We start from the raw sequence: 18365 nt of genomic DNA, 5'->3' as shown, positions 1-18365 counted from the left end.
TGAAGAGTGAACTAGTGGTATAATAGTAATCAAAGAAAATAACAGAATTCCACAATTTTCAACACATCTGAGATCTCACCCCTTTAATAGAACTTGGATATCAGATTCTCTTCAGGAATAAAGAGATTCCTTTAAACTGCTTTGGGATGAAGAAAATCCAGTAAATACAAAGCAAAAACTTCAGAAAGACAATTTTTTGATGCATCTTTCTTTCAAACTACAGCCATTAGTTAGGGAAAGAAACAAATTCCATGGATACATCCAGGCTGCCTCTTGTCCCAACCTTATTTCCGACCTGTCACAATCAAGTTAAGGAAAGTTTTATTTTGCTAGTAACAATGTGATCTCCTTCCCGGTCTCTATTCCCCAAACAACGATCGCTAAGATTCCCAGATCTATGCTGACCTCCAGTGTCTCCTTGAGCTTCAAAATTTTACAAGGCCGTGATTTCAAGCATGCTTCCAAACAAAATTTTGATGGATGGGAACTCTGAAGTCTTAATAGAATCTTTTCCTAAATTAAACAATACTTATAAATGCAAAGTAGTTATCCTTAAAATAATTCATTCTCCAATTGAAAAAAAAAAACTCACATTGCGTTCTTAAAGTGAACCATACCTCAAGATGAGAAGAGCTTGTTACATGCTATTCACATTTCTCCACTCCGTATTCTGGCCCTGAGTTGGACAGTAGTGAAGAAGTGATTTTTTTTCTCTTTCCTCAAAAAACCCAGTAACATATGCCACTGTCTGTTACGATTTTGCTAGCACCATTGACTAACTACCTGAGCACCAGCTGTGACTTCCATTAAGAATCTCTTTTTGGATGTAACTAGTGAGCAAGAGTCCAAATGAAATTACCTTTATTTGCTGTTTCCTGCCCTCTAACCAAATGTTCTGACCACATGTTTGGCTTAGAAAGGAGAGGCTGTCATTTCACTCCCTAAAAGCCAGTTTTTGCTAGAATGATAAGTGCTCCCAAGGCCCTGGGTGGCGGAACTGTTTGCCAGGTGTCACGTGCATGGCCATTATTTCCTTTCCAGGGATGTAATGCAATCTTAGCCTTTGAATCATGAATCTTTTTTGAAACAACATTTTCAAATATAAGGAAACAGATGAAAGAGTACATGTTATTTCAGTAAATGCTCTATTTTTTCTCTTTTTCTCTCTTGCCAAAAACAATAACCTTATCTGGGAGTCCCAGACCAAAACTTTTACCCCAAAGGCCTCTGAGTTAGAAAATAAAAATCACAATTTGGTTGCCGATGTTTAAGGCTCTAAAGCTCTTTCCCAAGTATCCATGTCTAGGATGCCATCCTGTCTCTTGAGACTACAATGCTGTCTTTAGCAAGGCTCTTTTCTTTCTGAGTCAGACCCCTGCCTTTTAGCCTTAAAGATGCTCTCCTGATAACCCTAGTCTCCAAGACTTAATGGTGGTTCTTGGACTTAACACAAAGGAAATTGCCACATTTTCTCCTGGCTAGGGAATTTCATCTCCTTTCTCAGTTTCTTGAGTAGAGCTACCCAGGATAGCTGGTGAACCCATCTCCTGGATTTTCTTTCCCCACTGCTCCCTCCTTTAATATTCTTTGCCACATCAATTGCCCTTGCATTTAATGACAACAGCTACCATTTGTTGAGCTATTTAATCAGAGAAAATTTAGCATTGAGGTTAAACGCATGGTATCTGGAGTCAGATTATCACATTTTGAAGCCTGAGGATGCTACATACAAACTGTGGGACTTTCATTATTTAACCTTCATTTGCCTCAGTTTCCTCATTCATTAAATGAGGCTAATAACTTTACCTCCCTCACAGGACTGTGTGAGAATAATATGTACAGTGTGTTTTTCCTGGCAGGTGGTAAACTCATATTAAATGCTAGCTCTGTTATTGCTACCATGTTTGGGTACAGTGGTAGGCAACCTCTACAAACGGCCCCTGATCCCTGCCTCCTAATATTCATGTCCTTGTGTAATCTCACTTTCCTGAGTGTCAGCAGGACCTAGTAACTCACTTCCAATAAAGAGAACATGGCTACTGCAATGGGGTGCCTGACAAAAGACTAATATCCAGAATCTACAAGGAACTCAAGCAAATCAGCAAGAAAAAACAAATGATCTCTTCAAAAAGTGGCCTAAGAACATAAATAGACAATTCTAAAAAGAAGATATACAAATGACTGACAAACATATGAAAAAATGTTCAACATCACTAATTATCAGGGAAACGCAAATCAAAATCACAATATGATATCAACTTACTCCTGCAAGAATGGCCATAATCAAAAAATAAAAAAATAATAGATGTTGGTGTGGACGTGGTGGAAAGGCAACACTTTTACTCTGCTGATGGGAATGTAAACTAGTACAGCCACTATGATAAACAGTGTGGAGATTCCTTAAAGACCTAAAAGCAGATCTACCATTTGATCCAGCAATCCCACTATTGGGTATCTACCCAGAGAACAAGCAGTCATTATACAAAAAAGACACCTGCACATGCATATTTATAGCAGCACAATTTGCAATTGCAAAAATATGGAACCAGCCCAAATGCCCACCAATCAACAAGCGGATAAAAAAATGTGGTATACATACACCATGGAATACTACCCAGCCATAAAAAGGAATGAAATAATAGCACTTGCAGCAACCTGGATGGAATTGGAGACCATTACTCCAAGTGAAGTAACTCAGGAATGGAAAACCAAACATCGTATGTTCTCACTCATAAGTGTGACAAAGCTATGAGGACGTAAAGGCATAAGAATAATACATTGGACTTTGGGGACTTGGGGAAAGGGTTGGAGGCAGGTGAGAGATAAAAGACTATACACTGGGTACAGTGTACACTGCTTGCGTGATGGGTGCACCAAAATCTCAGAAATCACCACTAAAGAACTTACTCATGTAACCAAACACCACCTGTTCCCCCAAAACTTATTGAAATGAAAAATAATAATAAAAACAAAAAATCTCCTCAGGTACATACAATGGCATATTATTTATAAAATTACCTTTAAAAGAAAGGGAATTCTGACACATCCTATGATATGGATAAACCTTTAGGACATTATGCTAAGTGAAATAGGCCAGTAACAAAAAGTCAAATATTATATGATTCTGCGTATATGAGATACTTAGCATATTCAAATCCATAGAGACAGAAAGTAGAATGGTGGTTGCCAAGGGCTTGGAGGAGACAAGAGGATTTCTTGTTTAATGAATACAAAGTTTGAGTTTTGCAAGATGAAAAGCGTTCTGGAGATTGGTTGCACATAATGTGAATTTAATTAACACTACTGAACTGTACACTTAAAAATAGGAGGGTCAATTTTATGTTACGTGTATTTCTATCACAAATAAATATTTCAAAAATACTGCTGTACAGTGATTAAAATCCATAATAAAGTCGTGTCTGTATTACAGAGGAAAATTCAAATGTTTGTTAAATAGTAATGAATAAGTTTTTGCCTTCAGAGAACTTATATTTGGGCTAGAATCCTACCTCTGATTCTAACAAAGAAAAATAGTATATCAATGAAAATATATTTTAGCTAACTTCCATTTTCTGAATGTGGACTTTCAGAATGAGAGATTAATAACTTAGTGTATGTTTGAAATGATTTTAACTGATTTTAACTGATTTGAAAATGCTATTAAGTGGAACCCATCTCATATATTGAAGATGAGAAAGACTGTGAGAGGCTGATGGAGGAGATTGTGGTGTGGCGGAAGGTGGGAAAGGAGAGAGGGGACAGAGGTCCAAAAGGGTCTTCCCATGATTGACATACTTGAGTTACTTGAGCTGCTGAGATAGAGGAGAGGGTGCTTAATACAAAACATAGATGCCTTCAAAACAAATATTATATTTTGACTCAATAAAGAAACATTGGCATTTTTCAGCTTTAATTTAATTTATTACGCTCATGGAAATTTTGCCTCAGAATGCAAGTTCAGTTTCTGCACTCAATATGGTTATTCCTTATGCAGTAATTAAAGAGAATCATTGGCACTTTTTCAGCTTTAATTTATTACTCTCATGGAAATTTTGCCCCAGAATGCAAGTTCAATTTCTGCACTCAACATGGTGGTTCCTTATGCAGTAATTAAAGAATTTTTAGCTTAAATTAAATCCATCCCTGCAATATGTTCTGTGGGCTATAGCATTAAATACAATGCATGTTATCTTTAATACAAATTAAGACCTTAAAATATTTCATAAACTAGGCTAAAACATAAGCAATTCAATCTGAAAATAATCATTGTGGTATTGCAGCTGGTTCAAGCAGCTATATTAGAAGTGTCTACAGCTGGTCCTTTAAGCTACAATAAATGGGTTTGTTAAATATGTCATTTAAAAGTGCCTAATTTGACCTGTTTAATCACAGCCTAACACAGCCTCATATTGAAATGAAGGTACTGTCAGTCTCTTTTAACAAATTTGCCTTCAGTGAGTTTATAAGTTACAAGTAATATATTGAGTTTCCCCTGATAAAGTACCATTATTTGTGGGCCCTCAGAATTCAGACATGTTTTAAGGGATCTCCTTTATGTGAAGGCCTTGTTGGGATTGGTGGCTGGATGTACGATGTATATCATATATTAATATATATGGTAAGAAAGAGAGAGAGAGGAGAGAGAGGGGGAGATTGAAAGAATTAGCTCATATCATTGTGGGGCTGGTAAGTTTGAACTGTCTTGTGTGGGTAGCAGGCTGGAAACTCAGGCAAGAGTTGGAAGTCTCTGTCCTGAGCCTAAAACCTGTAGGTCTGACCAGCAAGCTGGAAACTCAGGCAAGAGTTGGAAGTCTCTGTCCTGAGCCTAAAACCTGTAGGTCTGACCAGCAAGCTGGATACTCAGGCAGGATTTCTATGTTTCAGTCTTGAGGCAAAAATGCTTATTCTTCAGTAACCCCCAGTTTCTGCTCTTAAATCCTGATTGAATGAAGCTCACTCCATTATCAAGAATAATCTCCTGTCTGTAAAGTCAACTGATTGTAAAGATTAATCAGATCTACAAAATACCTCATTGCAACATCAGGCTAGTGTTCAACCAAATAACTGGGCACCATTGCCTCACCAAGCTGACACATAAAATTAGCTATCACACCTGGTCACTAGGGCTAAAACCCTAAGTAACCAGGAAATAGCGGCTACCTCTTAACCCCTGAGACTGAACACCAGGTAGGCAAGGGGCTTATTTCTCAGGGACTCGGGCACCCTGTTAACACAATATGGCCTCCCAGTGTCCTACTTGAAATCCAGAGTTGGTCTCTGGGATCTCTTGCTACAGGTGGATCCTGCATTCTAGCTGTCGTATCAACGCTTGGAAACTGCCCTAATGCCTCTCTGCTTCTCAGAGGTTTTCTGTTCCACTTCTTAGCCTCCTTCCATGTGCAACTTCAGAATTCAACAAATGTCTTAAGGAGAAAGATAGCAGAACATTGGACTCAGTTCGCTACCCTTTCCTTTTCAGGAGACTTCTTGGCCCTCAAGGTCTCTAATTTTGGTTAGTCTAACCCAAAGAGTCAGCCAAAAGCTTTGCTGGCTTTTCTGCTTCCTGGTAGGTGGCCTGAGCCTTCTACCCACATACTCAATTTCTTTTAGTAGCAAATGCCTTGAATGAAAAAATGGATTCAGAATGGCAGCTCATCTCTGTTGCAGTGATCCCTTCTCTGTATTTTGTCTTAGGTTCCAGTTACTTTGAAAACTTTCTGGTGGCTTAAAGCAGATGTTTTCTGCTAGTTTTTCTCTATTCTAATTGTTTTCAGTGTGAGTGTTTGTCAGCTGTATACTATTCCATTATACTCCTTTTTATCTCTCTTTTGTAGCCTCTCTCCAACTTCTTAATACATTTAATTCTTCAATCCATCTCAAACTTATTTTGTTTCAGATTAAGAGGTTAAAAAATTTTATCCCAAAGTATCTGAATTCCCCAACATCACTTGACCCCACTCTGAGCAGAATAGCTGCACCTCCATGGGTTCTCTTATAGACAAATTTAACTAATATTTTCTAGATATTTTGTAATTTAGGTGTTGACTTTTATTTTGTTCCTAGATTTGAAGAAAGAGGGCTTTTTAAGAAAATTAATTTCCAGGTGATAAGCTTTTCCCCCTAGTTTTGTTTTTATGTTTTAATTGTATTATATTATGGAAATATCATGTGTATGTTCTATTTTTTGGAATTTATTCAGTGTTATTTGTATCTTAATATATGGTCTCTTATTGTGTTTCATAATCACTAAAAAATGTACAAATTCTGTGAATGTTTATGTGTTTGTGAATGTGTATGAACATATAATCTATTAAATTATTTTGTTCTCTGTTTCTCAGAGTTTTGAATTTGTCCTGTTGTAGGTCAGTAGATACAAATTAACATCTTCAACTGTGACTATATTTCTATTTCTTGTGTTTTCTACAATTTCACTTTATGAATATTGATGCTATTATTCATCTACATGGATTTGACATTTTATCATTATATAGGACACTTATTTGTCTCTTCCAATGTCTTCTGCTTGGAAATCAACTTGTCCCTGCAGTAGGTAATGTTACCCTATTTACATTTTTTTGATAATACAGATATATTATGTCTTAATTTTGTTGTGCTTTCTTTTTTCACTGCTTTAAAAAAAATCTTTCTCTATCTGTGTTTGGCTTTATTTAGTGAAGATAACTAAACACCAAACACAATCAACAAATTGTGTTTGTTAAATAAACATACACCTAATATGTTTTTAACGGTCTTAATGGTTTTTAATGGTCTTAATGGTCTTTAATCTCCCATTGTGTTTCATAATCGTAATAAAAAAGCATTAAAAGAGAATTCTTTTAGCTATTAATATTACTTCTCCCCAGAAAACAAGGACAGCAACGTCAGAGTTGCTCAGAATTTAGTCTCTCTCCTTTCCTTGTCTCACTGACAGACTACTTCCTACAAAGATTGTGGGTTTGTGAGTTTCCCCCTTCAGTTATCTCTTCTCTGCTCTTCCATGGAGACAAATAAGACCAAGGAAACTTCAGCTTCTGGCCTTCATGCCCCGTTCCAAACAAAGAATTGCTGACTTTGCCTCCTGGGTTGTATCACTTTCTTTGCAGCCCCTTCTCTGCCAGCTTTAGGTATTCTCCTTCAGTGGCATTTCAAAGCTTAGTTTGATCTTCCCTACGCTTGACAGCCTTTCTTCTGTAATGGCTTGGGTTACAGATTCTGTGTTTCATTGTCCCTTTTTTGTGATTTTGTATTGAATCACAAAGAAGGAAATGATTAGAACTTTAATTTGGCATCTTAAAAGAGAAAAATAATAGCTAACACTTAAATACTTTACTTTGTATATGCCAGGTACTATTCAAAGCATTTTTTCATGTAATAACTAATAATCTTCACTTTGCGAATGAGGAAACAGTGACACAGAGAAGTTAAGTGACTTATCTTAGGTAAAAAAAAATGGGAGTAAATAGATGAGCCCAGATTTGGAGTTAGGCAGGTGGGCTCCAGAGTCCATGGTGCACTTTGCTATACTGCCTTTCAATCTCATTTATTTAATAATTTACACTTTTCTTGCTGTTGTGTGATTTTCCTTTAATGTGTATGTGAGTACATATACTCCAATTATTTTAATTGCTATCCTGGTCTTCCTGTTCTGTCATGAATCAATGCCATTCTCTGTTTCTTTCTTTCTTTTGGTAGTTTCAAATGCATTTTAATACCTGTGAGGTCAATTCTCACTGTTTTAATTTTTCAATTTTTTTCCTAACTACTCCATTATCTTTATTCATACAGATGAACTTTGAAATCATTGTACCAGGTTTCTAAAAAATCATCTAGTGATATTTTCAATTGATTGTATTAAACTTGGAAATTATTTTGAGAAGAAATGATACATTTATAGGACTCTGGTTCACTACATTTATCCTTTTATAAATAGCATTCTTATTTATTTGCAAGACTGATCAATAATAAAAAGGGAAGGTATAAGTGAAACAGAATGAAAAAGGATTTTGGACACAACACAAATTTAGATATATTAAATGAGTACTGTAAATAATTCATAAGTATGGCTGCTTATAAGAAGCTTTTGGTATTTAAAACTTGTAAGGGATTAATATCTGGAAAATACAAGAAGCTCCTGCAAATCAACAAGAAAAACAATAATAGACTACTAGATAAGTAGTCTAATAGTCAAATTAAAAAAAAATCAACTGTCACCTTACTTGTTAGACTGGCCAAATTAGGAAGCTGGATAATATTACACAGCTGTGCTGTGCTCAGATGTCTCCGTGAATATGTTGGTAGTTCATCTCTGTGGGAGTTTGGTTATTGATTCTAAAAATTCCTTCTCTGATTACACTTCTTCAGGATCAGGATGATATATCACTTTTTTCTTCCTTCAAATAAATGTATTTGAAAATAAATACACATGAGATTTCTATATAATATCACTATACACAAACAAGAATGGCTATTTAAAAAGACTGATAATAGTAAGGATTAATGAATATGTGGATCAATCAGAATTCTCACATACTTCAGTTGAGTATAATTTGAAATAGCCACTTTGTACAGTTAGTATTTATTATCTACTAAAGCTAAAGGCATCCTTATTTTTTGATCTGGCAATTCCACTTTTAGGTATATAACCAACAAAATAACATGCAATATGCTCCTCAAAATACAATCACTGAAATGCTTATTGCAGCATTAGTTGTAAAAGTCAAAAACTGGGTGTGGGGGGCAATCCCCAATACCCATCAGCATGATAGGTGAACAAATGTGATATATCTACACAATGAAATATTACACTGATCTACAGATACATGCAAAAATATGGAGGAGTCTCACAGACATGGTGTTGAGCGAAAAAAGCCAGACCAAAAAAGAGTACATACTGTATGAGCCATTTTATATAACACAAAAACTAGTGGAACTCCTCTATGCTGCTAGGTTACCCCTGGATGGGCAGGGCTGGAGGGAGCCTGGGGGGGTTTCTGAGATCCTGTTGTTATCCTGATTTTTTATTTGGCTTCTGGTTATGTAAATGTGATTAGTTTGTGAAAATTTGTTGTGCTGAACACTTACGATGTACATACTTTTCTGCAGGTATGTTGTACTTCAATAGAATGCTTTTAAAGTACATGTATGCAGTTTTCCCTGCAGAGGCTCAGTGAAGAGGGCAAACTGTCAGTCTCTCAAGACAATGAGTGGTTTTGATCTTTCTCAGACAATGATCCTTGATTCCAGAGAAAAGCCTGGCCAGATCCCATAACTTTTAACCATAAAGAACCAGATAGACCAAAGTGAATGTTTAAAATATAGTTAACCTATTTTTTAGATTTCGAAAATGGTTGAGTGGAAAAAAAATCAATAGTATTTTCAACTAGAAAGACTGTCCCATATTGACCTTTATATTAATTTTCTGGATAGTTGAATTTGGAATTTCAAAGCTTGTAGGGGTTTCTTTGGGGAAAAATGTGAGTTTTCCAGTGATAGTGTTACTAACTATACAACTTGGAAGTCTGCATCTATTTTGACAAAATAATTTGTGTTTAGTTTACTAATATTGTAATATATTCAATTCTTTTGGAGAAAGAAAACAGACATATTTGTGGATAATTTGCATTGCCTCTTCTCTTAAAGTTTTGCAAATAATACATGATCAATGTTCAAGATGCCATTTCTCTTAGGAATTCAAATTCAGCCATCATTAATAGAGAACTTCCTTTGCACAAAGCACCATTCTGGATATTTTATATTTTTCAATTAATTTAATTTTTATTTCAATTGTGTGATGTGGATATTTAACACCATTATATAGATAAGGAAACTATAGCTATCGAGATTGATTTATCCAGCTAGAATTCTGACTTTAAATCTAGGACTTTTAAAATATCGTGCTAGGTAACCTTCACAGACTGTCTTCTTCTAGAAAATGTCATTGCAGAGAAATCTAGGAGGCAGGGAGCCATATCCTATTGTCACCAAGGCATCATCCTATGCTCATAAATCAGCAGATGTGAGGCCAGGAGAAGCAGGTATGGAGAAAGGAATACAGGCTCAGGAAAGTTACGGGCAGACAGGGAGAGCTTGCCAGGGAGAGTTTTCCAAGCATTTCCATTCTTTTCTACTTAGGATGAGGGCTAAGCAAACAAAATACAGTCCACAGTTTTTTTCTCTGAATCAAACATGAGTTTGACGACCTTATTATAGGGAAATTTACCAGCCCTTTTTCATCTGCACAAGATATTGGTAAGAAGAAACAAACCACAGAGCCCTTTTGTCCCATGATCTTGACCTTGGAATTGCTAAAGAATGTGCTCGTTTTTCTTTGTCAGTAGCTGTATTGGAACTGAAGAGTGAAGAAATTGAATTTTGTAAACAGAGTTTGGAAAAGACGCACTTTGGTTCCAGGAAAGAATTCACAGTGACTCCACTCAATAAGAGTTGAGTTGGCAGCTTCAACATCTTCTCTGGGAAGCCCCCGAGTAGCTTGGAGAATTGATGTTGCATAAATGGATAATCATTGTCATTTAAAAGAATTAGTGTTTGGGTTCTTCGAGTGACATTGTGAGAAGAAAAATATTTATTAAAGATTGGCCTGTAGAAGGAAAAACTAGACCCCAGAGACAATAACAAGAGAAAAGAGTAGTGATCTCAACTCTCCTCCTATTAGGGAAGAGAAAGCACACACACACAAAAAAAAAAGTACAAAAAAAATGTTGGGGTGACTGACATTTTATTCTTTATGCCTTTCCCTTTAAAACAAAAATAGACTTGGAAGTGGAATAGTGAGACCACTTAGATATGTACAAAATTTTACTCTTAAAACTCTCCTTGACCCTTAGAACCTTAGCCCTAATTGCTATTTTCACTTCTAAATATCATTCTGCATGCATTCATTTATTGAATTGTTTGTGCCTACTGAGTCTTTTTTTCCCTTTGGTTGAAAAAGTCAGCTTTCAGAGGCTTTTAATTTTCTTCTAGATTCCTTGAATGACCTCTAAGTTACTACCATAAAAGCCAATTGATGCACAAATATTTTTCCAGAGAGAGGTCATGGTTTTGAAACTTAAGCCTAGGGCTATCATTTGAGCAAAATCTTTTGTTATTTGTGAATTTGCTTTCATTTGGTTTTCTACTTGAAACTAATTAAATAATTTGAATTGAAACAACTTGAGGTACATCTGGAAAGAGCAGCTGCCAAATAAATGCTTGTTGAGTTAATAAATAAGTGAATGAATGGGCTAATCTACTTAAATCTGATTCTGTCTCTGAATCTGAGAAAAAAAAAGTGGTTGAAATGGACTCTTCCTTGATTGGTCCAAGACTTTTACAGGACACTGAAATCTCTAGTTATTTTCATCGTGAATAGTCCTCCGGAATTTCTTTAATGAAGAGATCTTGAATACACAGCTAACCCTTAGAAGAGGTTACAAACTAATTGTCTCTGAGCCAAATCCAGCTCCAAACATATTTTATTTGACATTCACAGTCTTTTAAATTGTTTTAATTTAAATTTACAAACCAGGAGATTTTACCTAAAAGCATAGGTTCTATCTCTTCTTGCACTAGGTCTGCACATCTCCACAATATCACACACACGGAACAGAATAGCAGCTACTTGCTGTAGATAAGACATAGGCTCTACAACTTACTACAGTCCACGTTTGCCCTAAAAGGGATTACTATTAATAGGTATTGGCACTGTTATTTTTCATATATATAGTAAGCACATATTTCTCTGTGTTACAAATTTAGACTGAGAGCTGTATAATTCTAGAAAAAAATGGAAAAAAAATCATCTGTTTTTCTTTTAATAGAAAAGTTCATTTTATATAAAACTTAAACCTTTAAAAAAAAGTCTGCCTGGCTTCTTTGGGCATCTGTGCTTATTACTATCTTTTTTCTGTGATAGAGATTCTTTGCTTTTTGTTTCTAACAAAGCAAAGAATCTCTATCACAGAAAAAAGACGGTAAAGCAGAAGTTTTTGTTTCTGCTTTTGTTTCTTTTATATAAGTCATAATGGAGAGAAAATCTATTTTTGTCTACAAATCTTTTTCAATGTTTTAATTTTTTCTCTCAAGGTTTATCTGAAAAGTGATTTCATCAACCCATGTTGGAAGCTTATCAGACACTGCTGGTATGGGGCAAAAACTGGGGAGATGAAACCATGAGTCGATTCAGACAAAAAGTCAGTCATGGACTGGGACCTGGTATCACACACTGGGGCTGAGCCAAGCTGGAGTCAGGCAGGAAGCCAAGGACTGGAGCACCAAAATCAGACAATTACCAAGAGGGGCCAACTCAAGAACTTACTGGAAGAGCCAATTCAGAGATCAGGAAACTTGAAGAAGAAAATATGTTTGGAACCTATATCCTGTCTAGGTCTCAAGACTTCAACACACATAGAAGCTTGAGGCCACACTGGGTTTTTGGCAACTAGGTTTATCTTAAACTTAAAAAAAGTTTTAAAATCATGTTCTAACTAATTTTTCCACCAGGTAACTTGATATAAACATACAAATGGTTTCTTTAGCAGCTTCTTTTAAAGTATACATTTTATTAAAGTATAACACACATTCAAGTGTTCAGCTTAGTGAAATTTTACAAGTGAACATACCAGATAATCAGCAAGTAAATCAATACATAAAACATTATCAGTACCTTTATGCCCCTTACGAGGTACTACTCTTCCAAGGATAGCCACTATGCTCATATATAACACATAGATTACTTTTTTCCTGCTTTTTATTTATACTAGTGAAATAATACAGTTTATACTGGCTTCTTTTGTTCAACATTATATTTGTGAAAATTATATATGTTACATGTAGCATTGTTTTTCTGCTGTTGTATGAAAATTCCACAATTTAGGCATTCATTCTATTCTTGATGGACATTTGAGATAGTTTTGGTTTGGTGCTGGCACAAAAAATTCTGCCATGCACATTTTTTTACATGTTTTATTGTGACTATATGTATGCATTTCTTCTGGACATACGCTCGCAAACGAAATTGCCAAGTCATAGAGAATGGTCATGGTCAACTTTCCTAGATACAGTCAAACAGTATTCCAAAGTATTTATATCAACCCATACTCCCACCAAGAATTTAGGAGAGTTCTGGTTGATCCACAAAATCACCAACACTTGGGATTGCTTATTTATTTTAGCTATTCTTGTAATTGTGAAATGATATTGGTTTCAATCAGCATTTGAACTTTTTTCCTACGTTGGTTGGTCATTTGAATATCTTCTTTTGTAAAGTGTCTTTTCATTTCTTTTGCCTACTTTATCTATTATGTTATCTGATTTTTTTTCTATTCACTTTTGGGAGTTTTAAAATATATATTCTGTATATGAAATTTTTGGTGATATCTGTATTGCAATATCTTTGTTCATTCTGTGGCTCGTCTTATCACTGCCTTAAAAATATGATTTGATGGACTCTCATTCTTAATTACAGTAGCATCCAATGTATCTTTTTTTCTTTATGGTTAGTGCTTCTAGATTGCATCAAGGTCATAAAGACATTCTTACTAAGTTTTAACCTAGGAACTTCATTGCTTTACCTATCGTATTTCAGTCTACCATCTGTCCATCTGAAATTAATTTCTATTTCCAGTGAAAACAAAAATTAGGAATGAAACTTTATTTTGTTCAATATGTATATCCACTTGACTCAACATCGTTTATTAAAATCATCCTTTCCGTGACCCCACTGCACTCCAACAATCAAGTGACCTTGAATATGTAGGTCTGTTTCTGGACCCTCTATCTGTTTCATTGGTCTGTGTGTCTATTCTTGCACAAGTACCACACTGAAACTGCTTAATTACAACATTTCTTAACATCTAGTAGTGTATAAGCTAGTAAGGTTTGTTTTTCCTCTGTAATATTGTCTTAGATTTTTGCATTTCTTAGATTTTGCATTTCTGATAGAAATTATAGAGACATCTTGTTAATTTCTACATGTACACACTTACACACACATACACATACACACAAACTTGTTTGAAATTTGATTGAATTTTCATTAAATTTGTAGACATTTTTACCATGTCGAGTCTCTTTATTCATTAGCATGGCTTTAGTACTTATTTATTAGGCTTTCAGCTTTTTCTCAAACTTACTTTTATTTCTCAACCTTACTTGTATTTCTCAAAAGAACACATTGATTCTTTTGTATCTCACAAGTGTGACTGGGTTTTTAGGCTCATGTGTGAGATGTGCTTCCCTCAAAAATTGTTGTGACTGTGGCATGTTACCTGTGTGATGTGAAAATAAAAAGGCCACACCATCTTCCCTAGGAAATTTAAAGGAACATCACTACTATTTTTAAGTTTTTCACTATTTTGTTAATATATCCTTTTTCTGATTGCATAAAGAATAATTATTTAAAGTATAAAACTTTAAACTACTAAAAAAGAAGAGAGGAAGTCAATAAAATTTAATTCACGATCTCAACCATCTTGTATTAGTGTATTCTTGCATTACTATGAAGAAATACCTGAGACTGGGTAATTTATAAGGAAACAGGTTTATTGGCTCACAGTTCTGCAGACTGTACAACAAGCGTGATGCTGGCACCAGCTTGGCTTCTAGGGAGGCCTTAGGAAACTTACAGTAATGGAGGAAGGCAAAGGGGAAGCAGGCCCTTCTTACACAGCCAGGGCAGGATCAAGAGAGAGGTGGGGAGGTGCCACAGACACACTTAACCAACCAGATTTCATGAGAACTCTCTCATGAGAACAGCACCAAGAGAGATGGTGCTAAACCATTGATGAGAAACTGCTCCCATGATCTAATCAATTTCCACCAGGCCCTACCTCCAATGTTGGGAATTACAATTTGACATGAGATTTGGGCAGGGCCACAGATCCAAGCCATATCATATCTTTTATACTCATGGTGAATATTTTGGTGTAAATATCTTCCATAAGTACCATTAAAAGGGTGTCATATTATATATATATATTCTTGTGTATCCCTCTTTGTCTCTTGATATTTCAGAAATATTTTCTCACTCAAAAATTATCATTTAAACATGACTTTTTAAATTACTAAATAATACTATGGGCATCAAATGTGTGGGTATCAAATAAACTATTTAATAAAGTACTTATTGGTAGTTTCAAATTTTATTTTCAGATAACTTTTTCTATTCCGAATAATGCTATAGCAAACATCCTTGTAAATAAATATTTGATTTTATGACTATTAGAGCTTTTTTAAAATATTGAAATAGAGATGGATACACTTCTAAATGTTTAATTCTCATTGCAAAATTACTATGAAATGTTAACACCAATTGATATAAACCACAACATTGTAAGAAAGGGCCCATTTCTCTGGAACACCAAATGGTGTTGGCAATAAACTACATTTGGTCATTTTCCCCAGAAATATAAAATGCATTTTCCCAAATTTCCCCTGAAAACTTCAGTGCCACATAAGCTCTTTAGGAGATATAGCTTCATGGTTAGTTTTCCTCTAGCGTTTTTCTCATATTACAGTCATATAATGGGATGAAGATTTTAGATATCTCAATCTCTATTTTTCTCTCTGCTTTCAACCTTCAGACCAAAGACGGCAAAACAGAAAAAATAAGATTGATAATGAATAAAAAGATGGATTGCAACCCATAATGGCTAGGGTTGGGAAAACAAGCAGATTTACTGTTGGTGGAAATGTACATTGGTATCAGTTTGAAAGGCAATTTGATTATGTCAGTATCTGTGAGCAGTTAAACACTTAAATGATACATATTCTTCACCAAGCAATTCCACTTTTGTAAATTTTTTCTGAAGGGAAAATTATAAAAGTGCACAAATACTCATAGAAATACTCAGTGCAGTATTGGTGAAATGAGGAAAAAAGAGAGAGAGAGAATGAAAGAAAAAAGAAAATGAACAACTATCATATAGAGAATGCCATGCCATAGAACATCTATGGCACAGAATACTGTATTGATATGTAAAGAAAATGCTATATATATGAATGAATAGATAGTTAAGATATTCTGTAGTATAAAAAGGAAAATGAAGACCAATAGCTGTATCAATTAGGATGGATTCAAATCTAATACAGAAATCTACACATGCAGGTTTAATTTCTTTTTTCCATCATGATACTCATACACAATTATATTTTTATAATATCATATAAAATATATTTTTATAAAATATGGGAGGGGAGGGCTATTTGTGGACTGAAGGAGTCAACTAAGGACATCTCTTCCCAGGCCCCTTCATCCTCTCTTTTACATTTCAACTCAGAGGGCTGCAAGGATCAATATCTCCGCATAGCTGTTACACAACTGTGGCCCTGCTATACATAATAAGACTTACTTTTCTTCTGTAACAAGGAATCAAAGGGCATAAACCCAGGGAGAACTTAATGTAAAGCACCACAAATTTCATCAGGGACCCAGCTCCTTCCTATATTTCTTCTCTGTGATCCTTAACAGGAAGCTTTGGTCACAAGTTTCCATCTCTGGTCTTCCATTTTCCTTTCAGGTAGGAGTGAGAAGGAAAAATGAAGAAGCAGGGATGGCACCTACATCAGGAGAGCAAAACTTTTAGAAATCTTCAGCAGATTTCTGCTTCCATCTCATTAGCTAGAACTGTGGCACAAGATGATCCGTAGCTATAAGTAATGTTAGGAAAAGTAGTTTTTGAATTGGATACAAAGCTGCTTTGAACAAAATTGGAGTTTATGTTAGTTAAGAAAGGATAATAGACATTGAGTGGGCAATTGGCAGTGCCTGCCACAATATCTAGAATATTACTCCATTATCTTGCAAAGGTAAATTAATGTTTAGTTATACCAACACTTCTATACATGATTTCATGTATATATGCATAGAGAAAAGGCTAGAGGGAAATACAGGAGAAGTGGAATTATTGTTGAGCCAAGTGAACTTCTGTTTTCACCTTATGTATGTTTTCATCGCTTCAGCTTTCTTACAGTGAACATGTATTCCTTTCATAAGGATACTTTTACAGATAAAAAGGTCACTCCTAAAATGAAATAAAGAAAAAGGGGAAGAAAAAGAGGCAAAAGCTACTAGGATTTCAAATTCAGATGCCAAGATGGTAGCTCTGTCATAAAAGAAAAAGACCTTCCTAGTCTGAAGTCATTTATCTGGCACCATAGCTGTCTGAGCAGATCAAGTAAAACTTCGAGAAGCAAATTTTAAATCTTCAAGTCTTGGTATCTGTATGATTTCCCAAGTAGTTCAAAGAAAACATTGGACCAACCAACAATATAGAAAAAGCTCAAATCCATCATCCACAATTTTTGTAGGGTCTACTAAAAAATTCTACTATGCATATTCCATGGGAAAAGAAAGGACAAACAAAATGGCAAGATCTCTGGCTTCTAGCAACCAGTAGAAATGTTGAGGAGGAGACTTCCTGAACAAGATCCATCTGGATAGGTTATACTATCAGATATGTTGCTATTTCTGCGATGTGAAATGAGATGTGACATAAGTAATAATAAAAGTAGTGAGACCAGTTAATATTTATTGAGTGCTTACTATGTACCAGGCAGTAGGCCAAGTATAATGCAGGACTTCATTCACTGTAATTTTCATTTTGACCTTATAGAAAAGGAAACTGGAAGAAACCAAATGACTTGCTGAAGTCCGCACAGTTAATAAGTGGCAAATCTAGCATTTCAATGCAGTCCATCTGACGGGAGAGCCAAAGTTCTTAAATGCTGTGTTCCACTATTCCTCCTCACTCAGCGAACCTTCTATACAATCCAGAGATAATCCTGCTTATACTGAACTGTCTCCAAAGACTCACACTTTTGAGCAGACAACAAAGTTGCTGGCCTTTCATTTGGAAGACTGTTGCTAAAATACTCTTGTAACCTCTGAGGAGAGTGAGGCCCTATGGCAAAAGTATAGTACCATAGATGGATTAAATCAGATTAGCCCTACTGAAGGCACAGAGAGACTGACTTAGATTGTGTAGGCCTGTAACAGGCCAAATACCAGTGCCGCAGGGAAACTTGAGGGGCATGCAGTGAGAGACAGCAATCACAGAGCTGGAGCTATGCTGGGAATGTTGGTGCAGCTTAGGGATATAAGTTCTACTCTGGGGAAAGAACCCTTGAGAGAGAAGAAATGGTTGGGTTCCAAGGACTATGGCTTAGTTACATGGTGAGCAGGCAGGACAGTAACTCCTCCTGCCTCACCTCACTCCTCCTTTCTCTGTGAGGAAAAAGCAGCTGACAGGGCAAAGGACAACAGTGAGCCAAAGAGCTATGGAGCTGCTGTGGTCAAGGGTGTCTGTGCTTTTTATGGAATATGGTGCTTATCTCCATGGGTGTTTGATTCTTCATTCTGAAAATTA

General features: G+C 35.6%; 1 non-coding gene across 1 annotated transcript; it reads left to right on the top strand.

The window, feature by feature from the left end:
• Positions 1–14176: 14176 nt before the first annotated feature.
• On the top strand, positions 14177–14277 carry LOC112441104 (small nucleolar RNA U13). The gene has a single exon (XR_003029080.1). It is a non-coding gene; the product is annotated as a small nucleolar RNA U13 (small nucleolar RNA).
• Positions 14278–18365: the final 4088 nt, after the last annotated feature.

The sequence above is a fragment of the Pan paniscus genome, chromosome 8 (genome assembly GCF_029289425.2).
Source record: "Pan paniscus chromosome 8, NHGRI_mPanPan1-v2.0_pri, whole genome shotgun sequence".
Classification (NCBI taxonomy): Eukaryota; Metazoa; Chordata; class Mammalia; order Primates; family Hominidae; genus Pan; species Pan paniscus.
This window is presented reverse-complemented; position numbering and strand designations above follow the sequence as displayed.